This window comes from Xiphophorus couchianus, chromosome 12 (assembly GCF_001444195.1).
Source record: "Xiphophorus couchianus chromosome 12, X_couchianus-1.0, whole genome shotgun sequence".
Taxonomy (NCBI): domain Eukaryota; kingdom Metazoa; phylum Chordata; class Actinopteri; order Cyprinodontiformes; family Poeciliidae; genus Xiphophorus; species Xiphophorus couchianus.
This window is the reverse complement of record NC_040239.1, coordinates 20,014,736-20,032,652: the sequence shown is the minus strand read 5'-3', so window position 1 is coordinate 20,032,652 and position 17,917 is coordinate 20,014,736. Positions and strand designations below refer to the sequence as shown.

The 17,917-nt window shown below is 38.4% G+C and overlaps 1 long non-coding RNA gene across 1 annotated transcript in view; it reads right to left on the bottom strand.

Moving 5' to 3' along the window:
- The window catches only part of LOC114154086 (uncharacterized), a 274,978-nt gene that overhangs the window by 57,332 nt on the left and 199,729 nt on the right, over positions 1 to 17,917 (bottom strand). The window contains exon 3 of the long non-coding RNA XR_003597473.1: positions 6,916 to 6,991. This is a non-coding gene — a long non-coding RNA (uncharacterized LOC114154086). The remainder of the gene's footprint in view (positions 1 to 6,915; positions 6,992 to 17,917) is intronic.

Sequence of the window (17,917 nt, the reverse complement as noted above, 5' to 3'; positions counted from 1 at the left end):
CCACCCCCTGATCCACTTGAAAAGGTGTGCACTAAATGATTGCCGATTTTCCATGTTAACGCTCTGAATAGACTCAGCCATGCTGTAAGAAGTCAAATTTGATACAAATATTGTAGAAATCTCTTCTTTGAGTTCGTAATGATTTAGAATACAATCCATTTTAACAGGAGTCTCAGAAAGCTTTGCCATGTTAAGAGTTTTTGGAAGTATTCCAAGTCGGACGAGAGACTGCAAGAAAGCTGCTGTAAAACCATCAGCCCCGCTGCGGGAAACATAATACGACAATAAGATAGTAAGTGACAGCAGACAACTGTAACTAAATTCTTATATGAAAGGACATAAAGGGTTTGGTTTCAAATGAACTGAAGTAAAGTCAGTGGCAACACAAAGTGACTGTAGTTACATGAGGATGGATTATCTTTGACATTAGACGACTTATTGAAATGGATACCCAACATCCACCAGCTGGAAAACAAATGGGGAGCAACCATTCACAGTAGTTAAAAAAAAGACATACACTGCTCACACCTCTTAAACTTTTTCAGAATTTGTCACATTAAAATCACGGTTGTCCAAATAATTCATGGTTTTCCAAGTCTTTTAGAAGTACAATCCAAATCTTAAAAGATGAGCATGCATTTGTATTCAGTCCTCCTGTGTCAATGTTTTGTAGAACCATTTTTCACTGCAATTACCTCTGATGGTCCCCTGTTTTTCTTGCTCATTCTTCTTTACAAAATAGTTCAATTGCAGTCAAATTGCATGTACAGTGTATGTAAACATTAGATTTTAATCTTGACATACTTTCAGTTGGATTTGGACCTGGACACGTGGATATACTTTGATCTACACCAGGGGTGGGCAATCCTGGCCCTTGAGGGCCGGTGTCCTGCAACTCTTAGATGTCTCCCTGGTCCAACACACTTGAATCCAATAGCTGAATCACCTCCTAAGTGCAGTCAAGTTCTCCAGAGTCCTGCTAATGACCTCATTATTTGACTCAAGTGTGATGAAGAAGAGTTACATCTAAAGGTTGCAGGAGACTGGCCCTCGAGGCCTGGAGTTGCCCACTCCTGATCTACACCAATCCAATGCAGGTTTGGCTTTATGTTAAAGGTCTTGCTCATGCAAAATGAATCTCCACCTCATCTCAGATCTTCACCTTGTATTAAACTCCATCCTTCCCATCAACACAGACAAATTTCTCTGTCCCACTGAAGAAAAATATTCCCACAGCATGATGCAACCACCACCGTGTTCCACTGAACACTATTCAAGTGGGGTGCGCAATGTATTTTTATGTCCACAAAGTGTTTTTTAATGCTTAAGAGCTAAGTTTTGATCTGATTTGACTAACGCAACTTTTCCCAATGTCTGCTGTGTTGCCTCCATGTTTGCCACATATTTGTGGCAAAGTGTGAATGGTACTTCTAATGGCTTTCCTCCAGATTTTGCTTTCTTCTTGCCAGTGTTGCACAAAAGTCCAACTTGTGAAGTGCATTACTAAAAGCAATCTTGTCGAAAGATTCTTTAACCCAAGTTCTGGATCTTCTCATCTCCTTACAGCCAGGATGGCTGTGACATGGGGAAGCTTGTTCCTGTGTCATAGTACTGCTTCATCAGAGGGTCAGAGGTGTTCATTAACCTTTAAACATCTTCAAGGCTTTTGTCGTTGCTGTGTTCTTTGGTTTTCAGGATTTTGCTTGTTAACCAATATTTTCTAGAAAACAGATGTATTTGTGCTGGACTTTGACACTGTCACTGTTTGCATTCACTAATTAGATGTCTTCAGACGTTAATTGGTGTAATCCATATCTATTCCAGCATGTCTGATTACAGGTGTCAAGAACATATTTTTCAAAGAATGCATTATGTTTGTTCTAGTAACAGCTATGAAGCAGAATGTTCCCATCTGTAAAAAAAACCCCCGAAATCATAAAAAAAGACAAAACACATTGATATTTATGGTTGAAATATGACACAATTTGAAGAAGCTCAAAAGGTCTGTATACTTCTGCATGAAATTGTGAGAATCACTGACATATACTAATCAGAAGAATGATTATCACTCAGTTTTTCTTCTCATACCTTTTGTGTTTGTTTTCAGACACAATTCATCCAAGATCTGTTCTTATCATTTGTTTCACATTGATTTGCTAGTATCAAAGATATACTGGGGAGAAATCATTTCATTTTTTATTTGTTCTTGGTTCTTCTGTGCACACAGATTGAAAATACAGCTCAATAAATGTGTTGACAGTGACTCTAAAATTGTGTAAATAAAAGTAAGAAACACGGAGAAAGAAAAGGTTGGCTTTACTTTGTTTTATAGTCTCTTTTCTGTAATGGTTTACATCTTTCTAACACTCAGCCTATGTTTGTGCTTAATGATCCAGGAAAAAAGGGCATTAAAAATAGCAATATAATTTTTCTTAGAGAGAACTATAGCTATCATAAAATGAGTGGTAAAATAATAGGAATATGATTTACTTGGTCTTGCTAAAGTGTTTGAATGAGTTTAACTGCTACATTTAGTAATGAGCCAGCACCTCCCCTCCCTATTAAAGGTGGTGGCCTCTTTTATGATCTAACTTTAGTGATTCGTCACAGCTTGACACTGGCTATGAGGCATCAATAAACATAACTTTATGAAGCGGGATAAGCGACAGCATTTTCTGTTATTAAAATAATTTGGACTGGCGACTTATGATGTAAACTCATGCAAAACCGCAAAATAGTAAACTCATAAAAGAACCACAATTTGGATGAAATGCCAAGTGTAACAGCATGGGGCGGTTACATTCCAGACATCTTGCATACAGTTCGCAAAAAGTCAACCCTTACGAAAGCTGTTCTTTTTGGCAAAATTCTGTTTTCACCTCCCAAAGATACAAAATCAGTAAATTACAGTTAACATATTTTGTATTCCTTTCCCTTGCGTCTAAGGATTCTTCAACATTGTTACTCCCTTTTACAACCAATGAAATATCAAAATCTGTGATCCCATAATCCTATTAATAAAGCTCTCTTGTCTGTGTTACATTTATTTTCCTCCTAATCTCCTTCTCTTCCACTTGTCTGCTTTTTTCCTCCCTCTCTCACACTTTGGATCTCCTCATGTCCCCTGGCTGACCCTAGTGAACATTTTTCCCTTGTAAGGCTGGAAAAAAAAAAGATTAATACCAAATGCTGCATTTTCACATGTGACAAAGTAAAATGATGGCACGATCAAAAGGAGTTGAAATCAACTGACCGAGTGTAGCATCTTTGGAATGTGCCGTCTGTTTCTTTGCATTTCTTATTGAGCCACTAATACCTATGACATGTTTAAAAAATGTGTTATCCAAAATCCTTCCTGGACTAATCCACTTAGGCGAAGAAATAATCTAAATTATTAAAACAATGGCTATAATAATTTGAAGTAATGTTTATCCTTGTCCCTGGATGCCTACATGTTCTTTATATATTGCCTGTGTTAGAGCGCTATGTAAAATCTAATGAGGACAGAAGAAGAATCAAACATACACGAACAACTTAAAGTTATGTCTTTGAAAAGTTGGAAATATCTGGCAATAATCTAGAACATGAATTAAATTTCAGTCGATCATCTACAGGATTGTGATCATCGTGTGTAAGGCTGCGACTTAATATCTATTTGAGGATAAGATAGAGATAAAATACAACTTTCTCTAGACGAAATACATTTTTCAAAACAAATGGAAACAATTTATAACATTTTGCCAAGAAGCTGAACAAAGCCAATTCATCCCTTGATTTAAGATCCCTATTTATGTCTGAATAATTCAGACATTGTGAGAAAAAAAAAATGTTTTGAAAGTAAATATTAAGTAGACATTTAAAATAAAATAAAAGAAGATTAAATAAAACAAAGACATTAAGAGAGCCTTAAGAAAAAAAAACTATCCTCTAATCTAATTCCATTTTTTAATAAAGGATACAAATCTATGGTTAATAAATTGTTATTGTTATTGTCACAATTTTGGTCCGCCTGCCAATTTGGCAAAACTAAACATAACCAAAGCATTTTTATTGAACTCTTTAGTTTTCTAAATTAATTAAGTTGGCAGGAGCCTATTTAGAATCTTTCACTTTTTCTTTCATTTCATTTCATCATATTTTTTATGATGCGAGAGAAAGGCATACTTTTCTTAATCACTTTTCACAATTGGAAAGCCTAAATACATTAGAACATATCTGCAAAGAAAAACAGCAACTTGACAAACCGTGACAACAATTAGACAAATGACCCATCAGTGAGGAGGAAATCAGGTAACGAGTTTGAGCAAAGATTGGATTCTTGGGGTCGCCGAGTCTTCAGAACAAACATTGGATGGTATCTATATGCAAAGTCGCTGTTTGCGAGGTATGCCAAGAAAAGCTTAAGTTGTCCTACCAATTAAAAAAGTTGCTTGGACATCAGCTGTGTACTTTGGTCAGACGACACTATGGTTTTAATGAGGTTTTAATCTACAAATCCACAAGGTCAGTTTTCCATGAACCAAACAATGACTATGTGCAAAAACATCTCATAGCCACTGTTAAGCAAGAATTATGCTGTGGGACTTTTTGTCTTCCAAAGGCTTTGGAAGGGAAACTTAGCAGAGCACATGTACAACAGGACGTTTTAAATATGTTTGGTCAGTTTTGCAAAAGGCGGTTATACAATTAATTAATGGGCAATGTACCTATTATTTCTTAAATTGGGATTTTTTCCCCTCAAAATAAATGTAAAATAACACAAAATAATTTTAAGGATTTTTACATGTGTTTTAAGGGTACCAATATGTGTGTAGAGTGCTGTGACTTATCTGAAGTATTAGTCTATGTTTCTAAACTTTCAAAGATATGCTAACTGAAATCCCTAATTTACTTTCATTGTTACAATCTAAAGTTATTTATTCTACAAATAAAATAATTTAGGTTGATGTTTATTTTGTTTTTATGTATGGAACTATGCTCTTTGAAAAACAATGTCAAGCCAAAGTTATTCTCATAAAAACATCACTCGTCAAGTCAATATGGAAAAGAGTTGATGCATGTCATATCCACTGGCAAAACTATGTTTACTTAAATAAAAGAAGTATGTAAATCAATGAAGTATTTGTTTCTTTCTCATCAACTGCCATGAGGGGTCACAGCTCCAGAGCCAGCATAAAACAAAAATATACATGTTAGTAACAAATTAACATTTATTTTTTTATCATAAGACTGAAGGAATTACCCTAATTGAAGGAAACAGTCTGAGTTGCTCAACTCTCTAGTGGATCCAGGATTGGAGATTTGTCAGCAGGCATACATGACATTAACATTTAAGCAGTGATGGAGTAAGTGAAAAGTTTAATGTGACTCTCACTCAGCAGCATAATGTGTCATGACCAATGAAACATTTCCCAGCGGTTTGCACGGCTTTCTGTCAGAGCCGATGTGAAAACCCTGAAGGCAGGGACCTGGCTGGTCCTTTAACCTTGTGCTCTAAATTAAGCTCACAGTGTAAAACAGTGACGAACAGTCATACAGACCACAGACAAAAGGTTCAGTTACTAATTTTGAATGTTGTAGGAAATTGAATAAAGATGTCAGGCACAAGAATGCATCATAGAAACCCAATGAATTACATATTAGCTACATCCAATATATTTCTGTGGGATTTTTTGTTAAATAATAACAAAAACTGTCTTCAGACCTAAAAGACTATTGTTTTTTGCAAGCTGTGCACAAAGGAGTTGGCATATCACCAAAGATATTCAAGCCCAACATACCATCTCAATGGGAATACATTGAGATGGTATTCCAATTCATTAGCATTGGGAACAACCACAGATGTTCCCAATGCTAATGCCAGTGTCCGCATTTCTAAACAAGTACTTTTTTCAAAGAATCCATGAATGATGAGAGATTCCTGACACACTTGAAAACTGAATGGTATAAAAGCACTTTGCTTCAATCTGGCGGTAGAATAACCAAAATAGCAGACTAAAAAATAATAAATACATTTATTGTGGAGCTCACAGATCTATTTATTAAATCGTTTCGTAGCAAAAAGGGCTTTTAAATTGAAAATGTTGCTTATTTCGTCGATATATAGTTTCCAATTAAAATGTGATTAATTAATGATAAATAATTTTTATGCTCCATCTGCCTATAAAAAACTCAAAATTAATCAACTAGATCCATTGCACTTAACTGAGTTATTTTTATGCTTGTGCTGAGAACAGACATTTTCTTGCTGTATTCACAAAGGAGAACAGAGATACCTTGCATAGAAATCTAATAGGCAATTTACATTTAAATTTCTAATGTCCCTATTATGGGTGGATTTAAAAGAGCAAGGGTTTGGCTTTAATATGTTCTTGGTGTCGCCATACCACCTCTTCATCTTTCCCCCTTTCAACATCACCCTTTGCAATGAAGTGCATCTCCCACAAGGGCTTTTATCATCACCTTTAAGGAGACCTAATCAACAGCGGGCTTGCTATAGATTCCACAGCGCTCACAAGGAGGCAAGTTGACCCCCAAACAAAAGCCGGGTCATTAAAATATCTCCGACAGAAAACTCGGGGGGATCAAACTGCTTCATCAGCCTTTCTGCGAACAGAGAGCAGGAGATCAAAACTTAGCTATACAACAGAGACACTTAGGTGCCTTCCTTGAAAAACCTGAAACCTTCAAACTTGCCTTCTGCTTCCAACAGGGAAACAAGCTGGTCCTTTGAGTGGGAAAACCAATAAAGATGTAAAGTAAACTTGGTGGACAAGCATCTGTTCAGAGCAATGCGTGGGAGGCCGGATGGAGCCTGAAATGGCTGCATGTGTCACAGTCCAGTAAAAGAAACTGCAACACCTTTTAACAATGTATTAAAAGGTTTTGGTAGTAATGATAATGATAGTAGCTTACCTCATTCTGTAGCTTTTTAAGTGAACACTTTGGTGTGTTGAATTGCTGGTGTCTAGCAGGAAAGTAAGAAAGTCCTCTGCAGAAAAAGAAAACAAAATCACTTAATAAGGAGCATCTCACCTATCCCAATTGTTGACATGTTACCATCGTGCAGTACTTTCAAATTTATCAGCAACACACCCATAATGTAAATATCTTTTTGCAGCACATCCTGATATTGCTCTGCTGAGCTGAGATGTGAAATATGACGTCTCTGGAGTACAATGAACTCATTGTCATGTTCAAGAAAACAAGTTAAAAATTACTTGAGCTTTATTATGCATTATTTTTACTGAAAGTAGCAGAAGCTCAGAAACTGAGTACACAGTGGCCATAAGAGAGATAGACATTGGACAGCAACAATTCCCAAATAGAGTGACATTTAAACAATGCACAGTTGGAACTGAGGGACGCAAAGGATGCCAAGTGTATCCAAAGCAGGACGGACATGTGCTTTTATGTTGTTTACATCAAATTTTGACCCTACCATCTGAAGTTGGCAGCCAAAGCCAAGACTCAGATAATGCTACATTATTCTTTAATTTGTAGTGAGCCAATGAAAATGTTAATTTTCTATTATTTGCAGAGGAGTGACATCTTGTGTGGTGTTCTACTGCTGTAGCCTATCTGCTTTGATGTTTAAAGTGTGCTATGCATTTACAGATGATAATTTGCATACCATAAGGTACACAAATTAAGGTACTTCTGTCTTTGTACCATCTTCTCTAACCTCCAACATCAACAAGGTCATTTTCATTTTGCAAGTCAATGGATACATTATGTTACAGACTAGTGCAAAAAAAAGAAAAGAAAAAAAAAATCCCAGATTGTGCAGTTCCTCCCCCATACTTCAAACTTCATCAGCCATTGTCACCAGGTTTCTAAGTCTAAATCCAGAGTTGCTGACATGGATCAATCACTATTTTCAAGAACAATCAACTGAACAGAACAACCTAATAAAGTGGCAGCAGGGTTTAGGTTGATATGACACATTAGACAAGCAGGTTCACATAAAGTTCAAACAAAATCTTTAACTATATTGCTTTAAATTATTTTAAATGATAGAAGACATGTTTGGATATTTTAATGGGATGCACAGGAAAACACCTCTACACACTTCCCGTATATATGAGATGGATTTATTTCTATATTTTTACTTTCAAGGTTCATTTCAGCACAAGCTATTATGTCAGCTAAATAAATGTTAACCCTGAGGTACGAGCCAATACATTTCTTTAAGAATGCAAATGATCAGGGATTACCCACTCATCTTAAGGCAACTATAAGAGTCCTCATATAGCTGTGGATTAATTTCTTTCTCTGTGGACAGCGAAAGCTGAAAAAGTGGTGGGTGAAAAAAAACCTGCCTTCATAAAAATGTAACTTTACTGCAGACAGAATTATACATCTTATGTCGCATCAACAAAGGTACAAAATTTATCTATAGGAGCAATAAACCATCATGGATCTATTACATATTTACCAGCCAACTGTACACTTTATCTGGAAGGGAACAAATATGTTAGTGTGATTTACAAAGTAGACCCCTCAATAAAAAGTGTATTAATTTGTTAAGCCCCACAAGATGTTAAGCAGAGGAGCGGTAATGCGGTCATTGTGTACTGGAGAAATTAAAGTGGCAGTAGTAGAGCAATACAATCATTTAACTGTTTTTGCACAAGGAGACTCTGCACTGCATCATTCATATTTCTAATGAAGGGCTGTGATGCTGGAAAGTTGTAGAAAATATCTCTCACCCAAGGACACGGGGCCAGATGTGCTAAGACTTATGGGAGCAATCATAGGTGGCCAAGGCTTTGGTGTGGGCCTTATTACGTTAGGCTGCAACCCAGCACCTTCAACTTATTAAGTTGTCAAGAGTTGCAATGATTAAAACCAAAGAAAGGTCAGTCGTAGACCTTCAGCATTGTGCAGACCCCAGTATTTGCTTTTAGGCCCCCGAACTAATGAAGAGCTTTTACTTGATACATCTATGAGGAGAAAAAAGGGAAATAGTGATTTAGCAGGCTGCTTTTTGAGATTCATTCATCTTTGATGGCAAGTAAAAATGTCCAATACTTTTATTTTCTCCTTCCCCCCCCTACTCTATCCCTCTCTTCTTCATCCCCATTCTATCTTGACAGACTCCTTTGAAATTAATTTAATCCATGACAAAGAGGCAGATAATTAGGAAGAGATAGAGAGCAAAAGAAGACGAGAATAAGTAAGGAAATCAGAAACCATGGGTAACTGCTTGGTGTTTTGCACGTTCTCTGTCTCTCTATTCAGCAGTTTTGCATAATATCAGCATGTGTGGGGATCAAAGGGAGTAGGTTAATGGGAAAAAGGGCTAAGGGATAATTACAGGGAGGGGACAGGTTGAGGAGCGGCGGGTCCAGGTGGGGCCAGCCGTGCTAATATTCTTCCGTTATGCTGACAGCAGGATTCCAATGTCTGCCATTGGAGATTAAAACAAGAGAGAGCAAGGAGAAAGCAAGAGACAGGGAAAAATATCTTGAGTTTATTGAGAGCTGTCGCGGACATCCATTGGATACAAGGCAATGGCAGCAGTTTGTTGATTTATCCTCTTATGTTGTCATAACTGATGATGCTGTCCAGGTGACTGTGAAACACTGGGGGAGCAGAAAAAGTGTAAGAGAGGGGACGCGGTCCAGTAAAGGTGTAGGGTTCAGGGATTACAGCCTCTGGGCAGAGAATCAATCACAGCGGTGCAAGGTGGGCTGATACAGGCACAGTGTGTGGTCTAGGCTAGAATACAGGGATTCTTTAAGCATGGCCTCTCATTTTTTGCCATTTCAGTTTCAATCTTGACAAAGATTCATGATGTCAGGAGTGCCATTCTCACTTTCTTCTGCTCTATATTCAGACATCTCCCTGTCTCTGATACGTTAGTGAAACAATAGCAAACACCTGTGTAGATAAATATACAGTGAATTTAACCCAGCCAGTAAGCAACCCATCACTGCAGAGATGTAATTCTCTAGAGCTTTGACACCCTGTGAAATCAGCATCATTAGCATGAGCATGAGACTATAAATGATGTAGAGTGTGGCAGGGAATAAATTGAAAAAAGGATGATGGTGAGGTAAAAAATGAACCTGTTTCAGTTCAAAGCGTGCCCTTGACTTCAGAGTGGACGGAACTTCGACTGAGATTTCTGTCTATTCTAGCTGCAAACGTCAGCTAGGCCTGTGTGTGGCAAATTGTATATGACATATGTAAAGAGGAGGGGTCAAATAAAGTTCTGTCAGGTCTCAGAGGATTAGGGAGACCTGACGGAGACCTGACTTCCCTAGTTGACTAGCTAGGGAAGTTTGCAAAAGAAGATGGAGTGAGAATAGTGCAAGGTACTTTTAAATATACTAAACATTTGGAGCAAATACCTTCAATATGCTGTTTGTTGTTCACAATTAGTTTTTCAAAGAACCATCTTTAAGTTAACATCTTTTCATTTAACTTAAATCAAAAGCCCATTTCAGGGCTTGGAAAATTATTAATTTTGCAGTTTTGGGATAGGAGATTGTCTTGTGACAGAGGTGCGTTACAGTTCTGACCACCTGCTCTGTCAATCTCCGCTGCTGTGTCCTTTGGCAAGACACTTCACCCGCCTTGCCTGCTGGTAGTGGTCAGAACAGCTGATGCCACGGGTGCATGGCAACCTTGCCTCTGTCAGTGTGCCGCAAGGCAACTGTGGCTCGTAGCAGGTAGCTTGCCACCATCAGTTTGTGAATGTGTGTGCAAATGGGTGAATGAGTGAAGGTAGTGTGAAGCGCTTTACAAGTACAGGTCATTTTACCATTTACAAACCTCCTCCTGTACATCAAGTCTTAAGTTTGTAGAGGCTGAGCCTGAGTGAAGTTTAAGTCTTTACTAGATACAAAATCAAAACTCAAGTCTTGATTTTGAGTCAGACTCTAGACTTGCCTTCAGAGTCTAGAGCCTCTGAAGGCAAGTCTACTTAAAGATTCAAGTTTTTTTTACATATTTGTACAGCATGTTTTGAATATAGACAATAAGTGTACATTCTTGCTTTTGCGACTTAAGTGTGACTTGTGTTCAAATTTGATACTCACGTCACTTTCGCTGGTGTGTACACACTTAAATGATTCAAAAGATTTTATTTTAATATAAATGTATAAAAAGTGTTCATTCTCAATGATCATTCCCCAGAAGTGTCTGTGGGTATGCAGAACGTGGAGGCCGTCAAGGACATTTTAGCAACATGAGAGTATCATTAGAGCCACAGGTCTGAGATCAGCCTTTCCTACAGATACCGTAACCATGGTACGTAATTACCTTAATGACAGACCGAGTCTCAGATGTGCTCCCGGGACCAACGTCCTGGTCTGTTCTTACTATGGCTGCTGGCAAAGTCTTTTATAAACCTGGCCCCCTGTCCACAATGTACTGCAGCCACCCCCTCCCAAATACCCAACAGTTTAAGTCACATCAGTCAGTCAGTCTGAACTCATTACCATATGTCCTCCAAACCTGAGACATCGATGTGTGATGATTGTCTCAGTCGACAGAACACTGGAGGGTAAATGGGAGCTGTCTGCACTTAAATAAAAAAAAGAAAAGAAAAATTCCAACCTCTTGTCTCCCTGATGCCCTCCATAGAATCTTGCCCTAAATAGTGATGTTTTACCTGGAGCATTTCTCCTCCCTCTTTTCTACAGCCCTCCTGTCCCAACAGGAAACAAAAAAAGTGTTTAAAATAACAGGAAAAGGGGGCTACTGAAAACCTTACCAGGAGAAAAAAAACATAGCAACTTAAGATACTTAAAAGCATAAAATGAACATTAACAGACGTAAAACTTGTTGACGGTTTTAGTAGCATCCTCACAAAACTGAACGTTTAGCTGTTCTTGCCTCCAGTATGCTGACTGCACACTGATTCAATTCAAAGATTTCTGGCAACAAAAGGACTAAAAAATAAGCCTACAGCTTTCCCAATAGGAGCAGTAAGTGAATAACAATGTGCTACCTAAAGCCTAATATCTCTAATACTAGATAGCACTCTGTTTAGCTTTCCTCTCTCAAAATGTAGCAATATTCTTAACCCAAGGAAAAAAAAAATTCTTATCTGTCTGTCTTTGTGATCAGTTACACGCTCATTATGTTGGATCCATCAACATTTTGAAAAGCTTGAACACGCTCTTTTTTTCCCCTAATAGTTCCCAAGACACACTCAACTGCCGTTGAAAGCTCCAGTTACCTGAAACAAATTGCCTGCAGAAATCTGAACCTCTACCAGTCTGCAAACGTAAAAAGAGACACATACAAGAGCTTCAAAACATAAAGCGCACAATACTCTTGTGTTTTCAGCTTTTTTGAATTGTCCTCTTAAAAAAAAAAGATATAAATAAAGAATAAAAAAGAAACCTTGTAGTCTGTGTGTGCATTCACATAGAGTTTGTGCTTTGGGCAAAACGTTGTGTTTCACCACATCCCCCCACATTCCCGCTGTATAAAAAGAGCTTTGACACAGCGGTAAGATAGAGTTTCACAGTGTGTTTGAGTGAATGTAATATGTTAAGATGTTACCAACATGGTTTCCATTACTGTAGAATAACAGATTCACATTTTGTAGAGATAAGCACTGAGGGGGCGTTCGGAGCATAGCCTGCTGTGACATACTGGGTATTTATGTCGACTGATGACGGGGGACAAAAAGAAAAAAAAATCAACATGGGAAGGCCTGGTGTATGATGTATGACGGAGCCAGAAATAAAGTATTGAAAAGAAAAGGGGGAAAAAGCTTGAAAAAAGAAGCTTGATACATATACATTAGCACAACAGAGACAAATTGAATGGACTTAATTTTTTATAGAACTACGAGACAACAACAAAGAGACTAAAGTACTGGACCACCCTGTTTTACCATACAAAATATGATATCTGTGCACCTTTACTGCTTTCGTTTCTTTCACACTGACAGTGTGGCGCAGTGTCTTGAAACCCTTTGGCCTGTGCCACATGAGAGTTTACTGAAGGCAGCAAAGTTCAGTCTGGATATGGCTTACAAGCGGATTCCCCGATGGGAGAAGAAGGTTGAAGGCTCCTGCCAAAACCACTGCTTATATACACACACTGATGTGTCAGTCAAAGAGAGGCCATCACACAAAAAATCCAACCACACATTTAGAAGAGGCTGCTGACAACTACTGCAATAGGTTTTATTCTTTTATTAGTAACAATGCAAAGCAAGACATTATCAACAATCAAGCGGGTCACATATTGTCCTTTTTAGCATCGAGGCCTCGATCATTTCTTTTTTCAAACATACAACAAAATAAATCTAAAACCCCATCACTGTTTTCTATGAATACATCCTTCAGAGGTCTTTCAAATTCAGTTAGCCACGAAGATGCTCAAACCATTCTGTCCAACGTTGTTACAAACATTTTGGCAGACGTGTACTGTGAGAAAGTCCTGTGCTGAAAAATAAAACAGATGTGAACAATAAAATACAGAGAATAACAATAGAGTACAGTTTATAAGCGCATCTGGGCAATGACACATGTTTTTCTTGTTATGGATCAATGCGCAAGCATACTGTTTTTTCTCCATTAAAGAGTGACTTCAAGGTCAAACTGCTAATATTCAGCTTTTATTTCCAGGATACTTATGTCAACATGACAGGTATTCAGAAAGGCTTTCTGAATTTTTTAAGAAATTCAGAACTGTAGAAGTGAAATTAAAAGTTATATACACCAAACCTGGCACTCACTGAAAACTATTAGCTGAACAAAAAAAAAATAATAATTTATGCCCATTAAGCTTTTTCATTTTTTGTCACATTATGACCACAAATGGATTCTATGTTAGCGTACCTTTGATGGTGGACCAACACAGCTAAGCACACACAAAGCAGTGCTTAGCTGTGAAGGGAAAGGGACATGATAAATAGTTTTCAAACATTTTCACAAGTGATATTTGAAAAAACATCATCATTTTCAAAGTCCTACTTGTGGTGAAATGTAAACAGAGCTAAGGTGGCTGAAAAAAAGTTATATTAAATACATCATCTAGTACAACTACAAACCTACCAATATGTGGCTCTAGCAAGGTCAGCTTTTATGACAGAAGCAGCTAAGAGGCCCTGGGTAACTTAAGAACTTAGAGATGCACTCCACAAATTAACCTTTTTGTAAGAGTGGCAAGAAGGAAGTAACTGATGGACTAAAGCCACACAAAGTGAAACCAAGTTCTGTTTAAAGATTATACGACACACAACAAGCATGTGGAAAAATTGCTCCGGTTAGATGAGACCAACATTAACTATGAGTGTTTTAAATGTATCATGCTGTAAGGATACTTTTCATGAACAGGAACTATTGGTCTGTACGTTAGTGGGTAGGTGAGAAAAGCTAAAAATAAAGCAGTTGTAGAAGAGAACCTGTTAGAGACAGACAAAAATTTGAAGTTGGGAAAGAAGTTCATCTTCACAGTGGCCCCAAACATAGAGTTCATTTGTCCTTGCAGGGTAAAGTGAGTAATTGGTGTTATGCTATTCTATCACAGGATAACACAGAGACACACTGGATGCACACATACACTCATTCCTAAACAGAATTTAAAGACCTGGAACAGCTTGTAGCAGGAGTTAACTAAAGTAAGAACAAGTGTGATGGGAGATTGGGTTTTTTCACCTTATTTTAGCACAAGGCTGCTCATGTGGTTGAAAGCAACGTTTCGACCGCAGACACTCACTCCCTGTGGGACCACTGAACTGAACACCAACCTCACAGCCTTGGCCTGATGTGTCACTGAGCAGAATCACCACTAACTCTTTTTCTTCTCTTTGCCCCCACGCTCCAAAGCACTCCCGCCCACCTCGGCTCTGCATCCGAAACAACCCTGGAGCAGCAGTCGACCGTGTTCTGCTCTCGCTATCATGCACTCTCTGATGACAGCTCTTCTACAGTAGGTAACTTAAACTCGAGAGACGGAGCATAGTGAAGCGGAGAGAGACGTGGAAAGATGTGAATGCGGCAAACAGGGCGATGTTTTTTCTATTAGAGAAAAGATAAAAATCAGGGTGTAACAGCAGACGTTTTCTTCAAAGATGTGGCTTGCAACTTAATATTTCACCCTTTCAAAACATTTTACGAGATCAAAACATGAAATATCTGTAAGAAATATTTCAAGTCTACCCTATCTGCACTTTGATTTGCCTGTCTGGTTCCAAATGCCCTTTGTCACATCACTCTATGAGTGTCTGGGTCTTGTTTTGGCTTCTGTCAGAGCAAGTCCCCTGCTGATTAGACATATTTGTAGTGGCATATTATCGAGCCTGAGGGGTTTGCAGCGAAAAAAGTATATCTCAGTATTTAATCACTATTTTCACATCAAAACAGCCACCCTCCAACACGTCCCACTAGTTTATTGTCGATGTCCCTGTTCCGCAAACCTTTTTACACTAAAAAATGCTCACACTTTCACACACACACCCCTACCTGATCATTGTGCCAGTTCAGATCTGCAGGCCTCCGAGGTCATGGCAGAATGACAGCTGTCACAGAGTCCCCATTACCCCCACGCGATAGGGAATTAAAGACAAACAAATCCGCAGCCATAGGATGAGGAAGTTAAATTGTGTATAGGCGTGTGTGGGTCTGTGTGTGTCTGGCATGTGCATCCTTGTGTACCGGGGTTATAGTTTGAAAGAGGAAGATGCCATCATTCTCTTATGTTTGAAGAGAGTAATAAGGACAGAACTCTGGTGTTTTTTCCATTTTCTGTCATGCCTTATTTTGCTGGGATGAGAGGTATTGCAAAACTACACCCTACAGTCTCAAGTCCCTTCTGTCCTTGTTGAACCTAACAGACAAATCCTTAGGAATATGAAAACATACTATAAGGCATCGATTCTCAAAGCACAGACCCCATCCAGATTCATACAGCAACTAAGTCGGACTAGGATTGCCCCACTACACATTTCTCACAGTACAATAATTTTGTGTATGAATACCACAGTGTTAGGGTGTAGCAAAAAATAATAAAAAAAAAGAACAGAAATTGAGAGCATTGTCTAGATATTTGTATTTCAAACTGAAATTAAACAATTGGCACATTTTTCCTGATAAAACAACATGTTCATGTTTGTCATCAATAATGACAAACTTGGAATGCTCATTATGTTTTGCTACCAACAATAGGAGAGGCTTATGGTTACAAATACTTTCAAACATAAAGTGCCATAAAGACTCTTAAGTCTGAAGCAAATTAAAGAAAGAGATTTGTTCTTTCAGGCCTTTGATGTTACCTCGAAATCTGATTTGAACCTCTGGACATGAAGTTTGAGAGCCCCTGCTCTGAGGAAAAACACCTTAGCAAAAGTTTAGTATCACCATAAAGGGTTTAATTCACCTATCAAATCAGAGCAAGTAAAACTATCCTGTGTGTAACACTTGTAGGAGATATTTTAAGCTTTACTTCACTGTCACAGGGATGAGATTCCTAAAATTCAGTTTGATAGGCCAATAATGGAACATAAAACGGCTTGTCTAATATCTTTATCACATCATCTTTATAACCCCCAATTCCTCTGGCATTTACAATCTAAGTGTAATGCACATTTAATGCCACCCCGCACTGTGGCCCCACTCCTACTGAGACAGCGCTGACAGCAAAGCAGCTCGCTCGTTTACATGTGTTCCACATCGTTTCGCCTGCTGCCCAAACAAGGTGCCGCTGTCGGTTTTAACCGCAGCTGGGGGGTGGAGGTGGGGGGTTGGTTTGGTCTACAGCCCACCTCAAGGGAGACCGCTGCTCATAATGGTAATTTAAGTGTAAAATCTGGTCTCTGGGAAAAAGGTCATTGAATCTGCATAAGCCCTTGAGCCAGGATTAGGACCTTCCGTTGGCCTTCAAGGGGATGAGAGGCAGAGAAAGACCAGCTTCCATCTCTTCCTTTTTCTCCTTCACTGGAATCCCCCCTACCTCACTTTTCATACCCCCCTCCATATGCCCAAGTCCCTTGGCTCTGCAGTTCCACTTGGTGCTTGATCTATGTCTGTGAACAATAGTTAGAGACACGATAGAAGCGGGGCCAGAGGGAGATGGGATAAGAGCCTTCGTTGTTGTTGTTCCTCAAATGCCCTCTGCATCCTAAAATGAGACTCAGTGATGGAAAGATCAATACTGTATTTATGTGTATTTTCCAACACCATTACATGGATACCCACATCCATGTTCAAACAGGGGCACTTTGATTGGATCCTCTTGTCTTTATGTAATGAATCCAGTCATTTTTGGCTGGCAGATGGGGAAAAGTGCAACTGAAACAAAACAGTGTCAGTCATCTGTGGCACTGCATATTAGAGAGGAACTTTTGCTCAAACTCTAGGAGTATAAGCATATGTTGTTTTGTCTTTTTGATGAGGGTTAGTCTTCTTTCTCTGTGCCGCTCTACTTCGAGTGCGGTGAGACTCTGAGGGGAGCATTTCTGTCAACAGATGGCAAAATTAGCTTAGGGCAAATCACATTCTGGTTCTTATCTACAAGTAAATATAACAGCATGTAAAATAAAGTGCGGCATCTGCAAATTAAACAGCATGCACTGGAACAGCATGTAAAGAAACACAAGTATGTTAATATAATTACTCACTTGTGGCAGTGAACAGTGAAACCACAAACACCACTGATACAATCATTCAGACAGTTCAATAAATTTCATTTTAACATTGTGGTTAAGCTTTAGTATTAGGTATTCAATTTGATTTGAATGATGTTTTATTTCAATGGATTGATGCTCCAATAGAGAATGAAATGAGGATTTATATGACTTAGAAATTCACTGATCAGAATTTTATATCCATGTTTTTGAAAAGCTTTAATTTTACTTTCATTATTAAAATATGAGAGCACACGAAAAACTCTGAGACTATTTCTTCTAAGTTTTAGTAATATTTTAAAACAGACAGAATGATCTAAC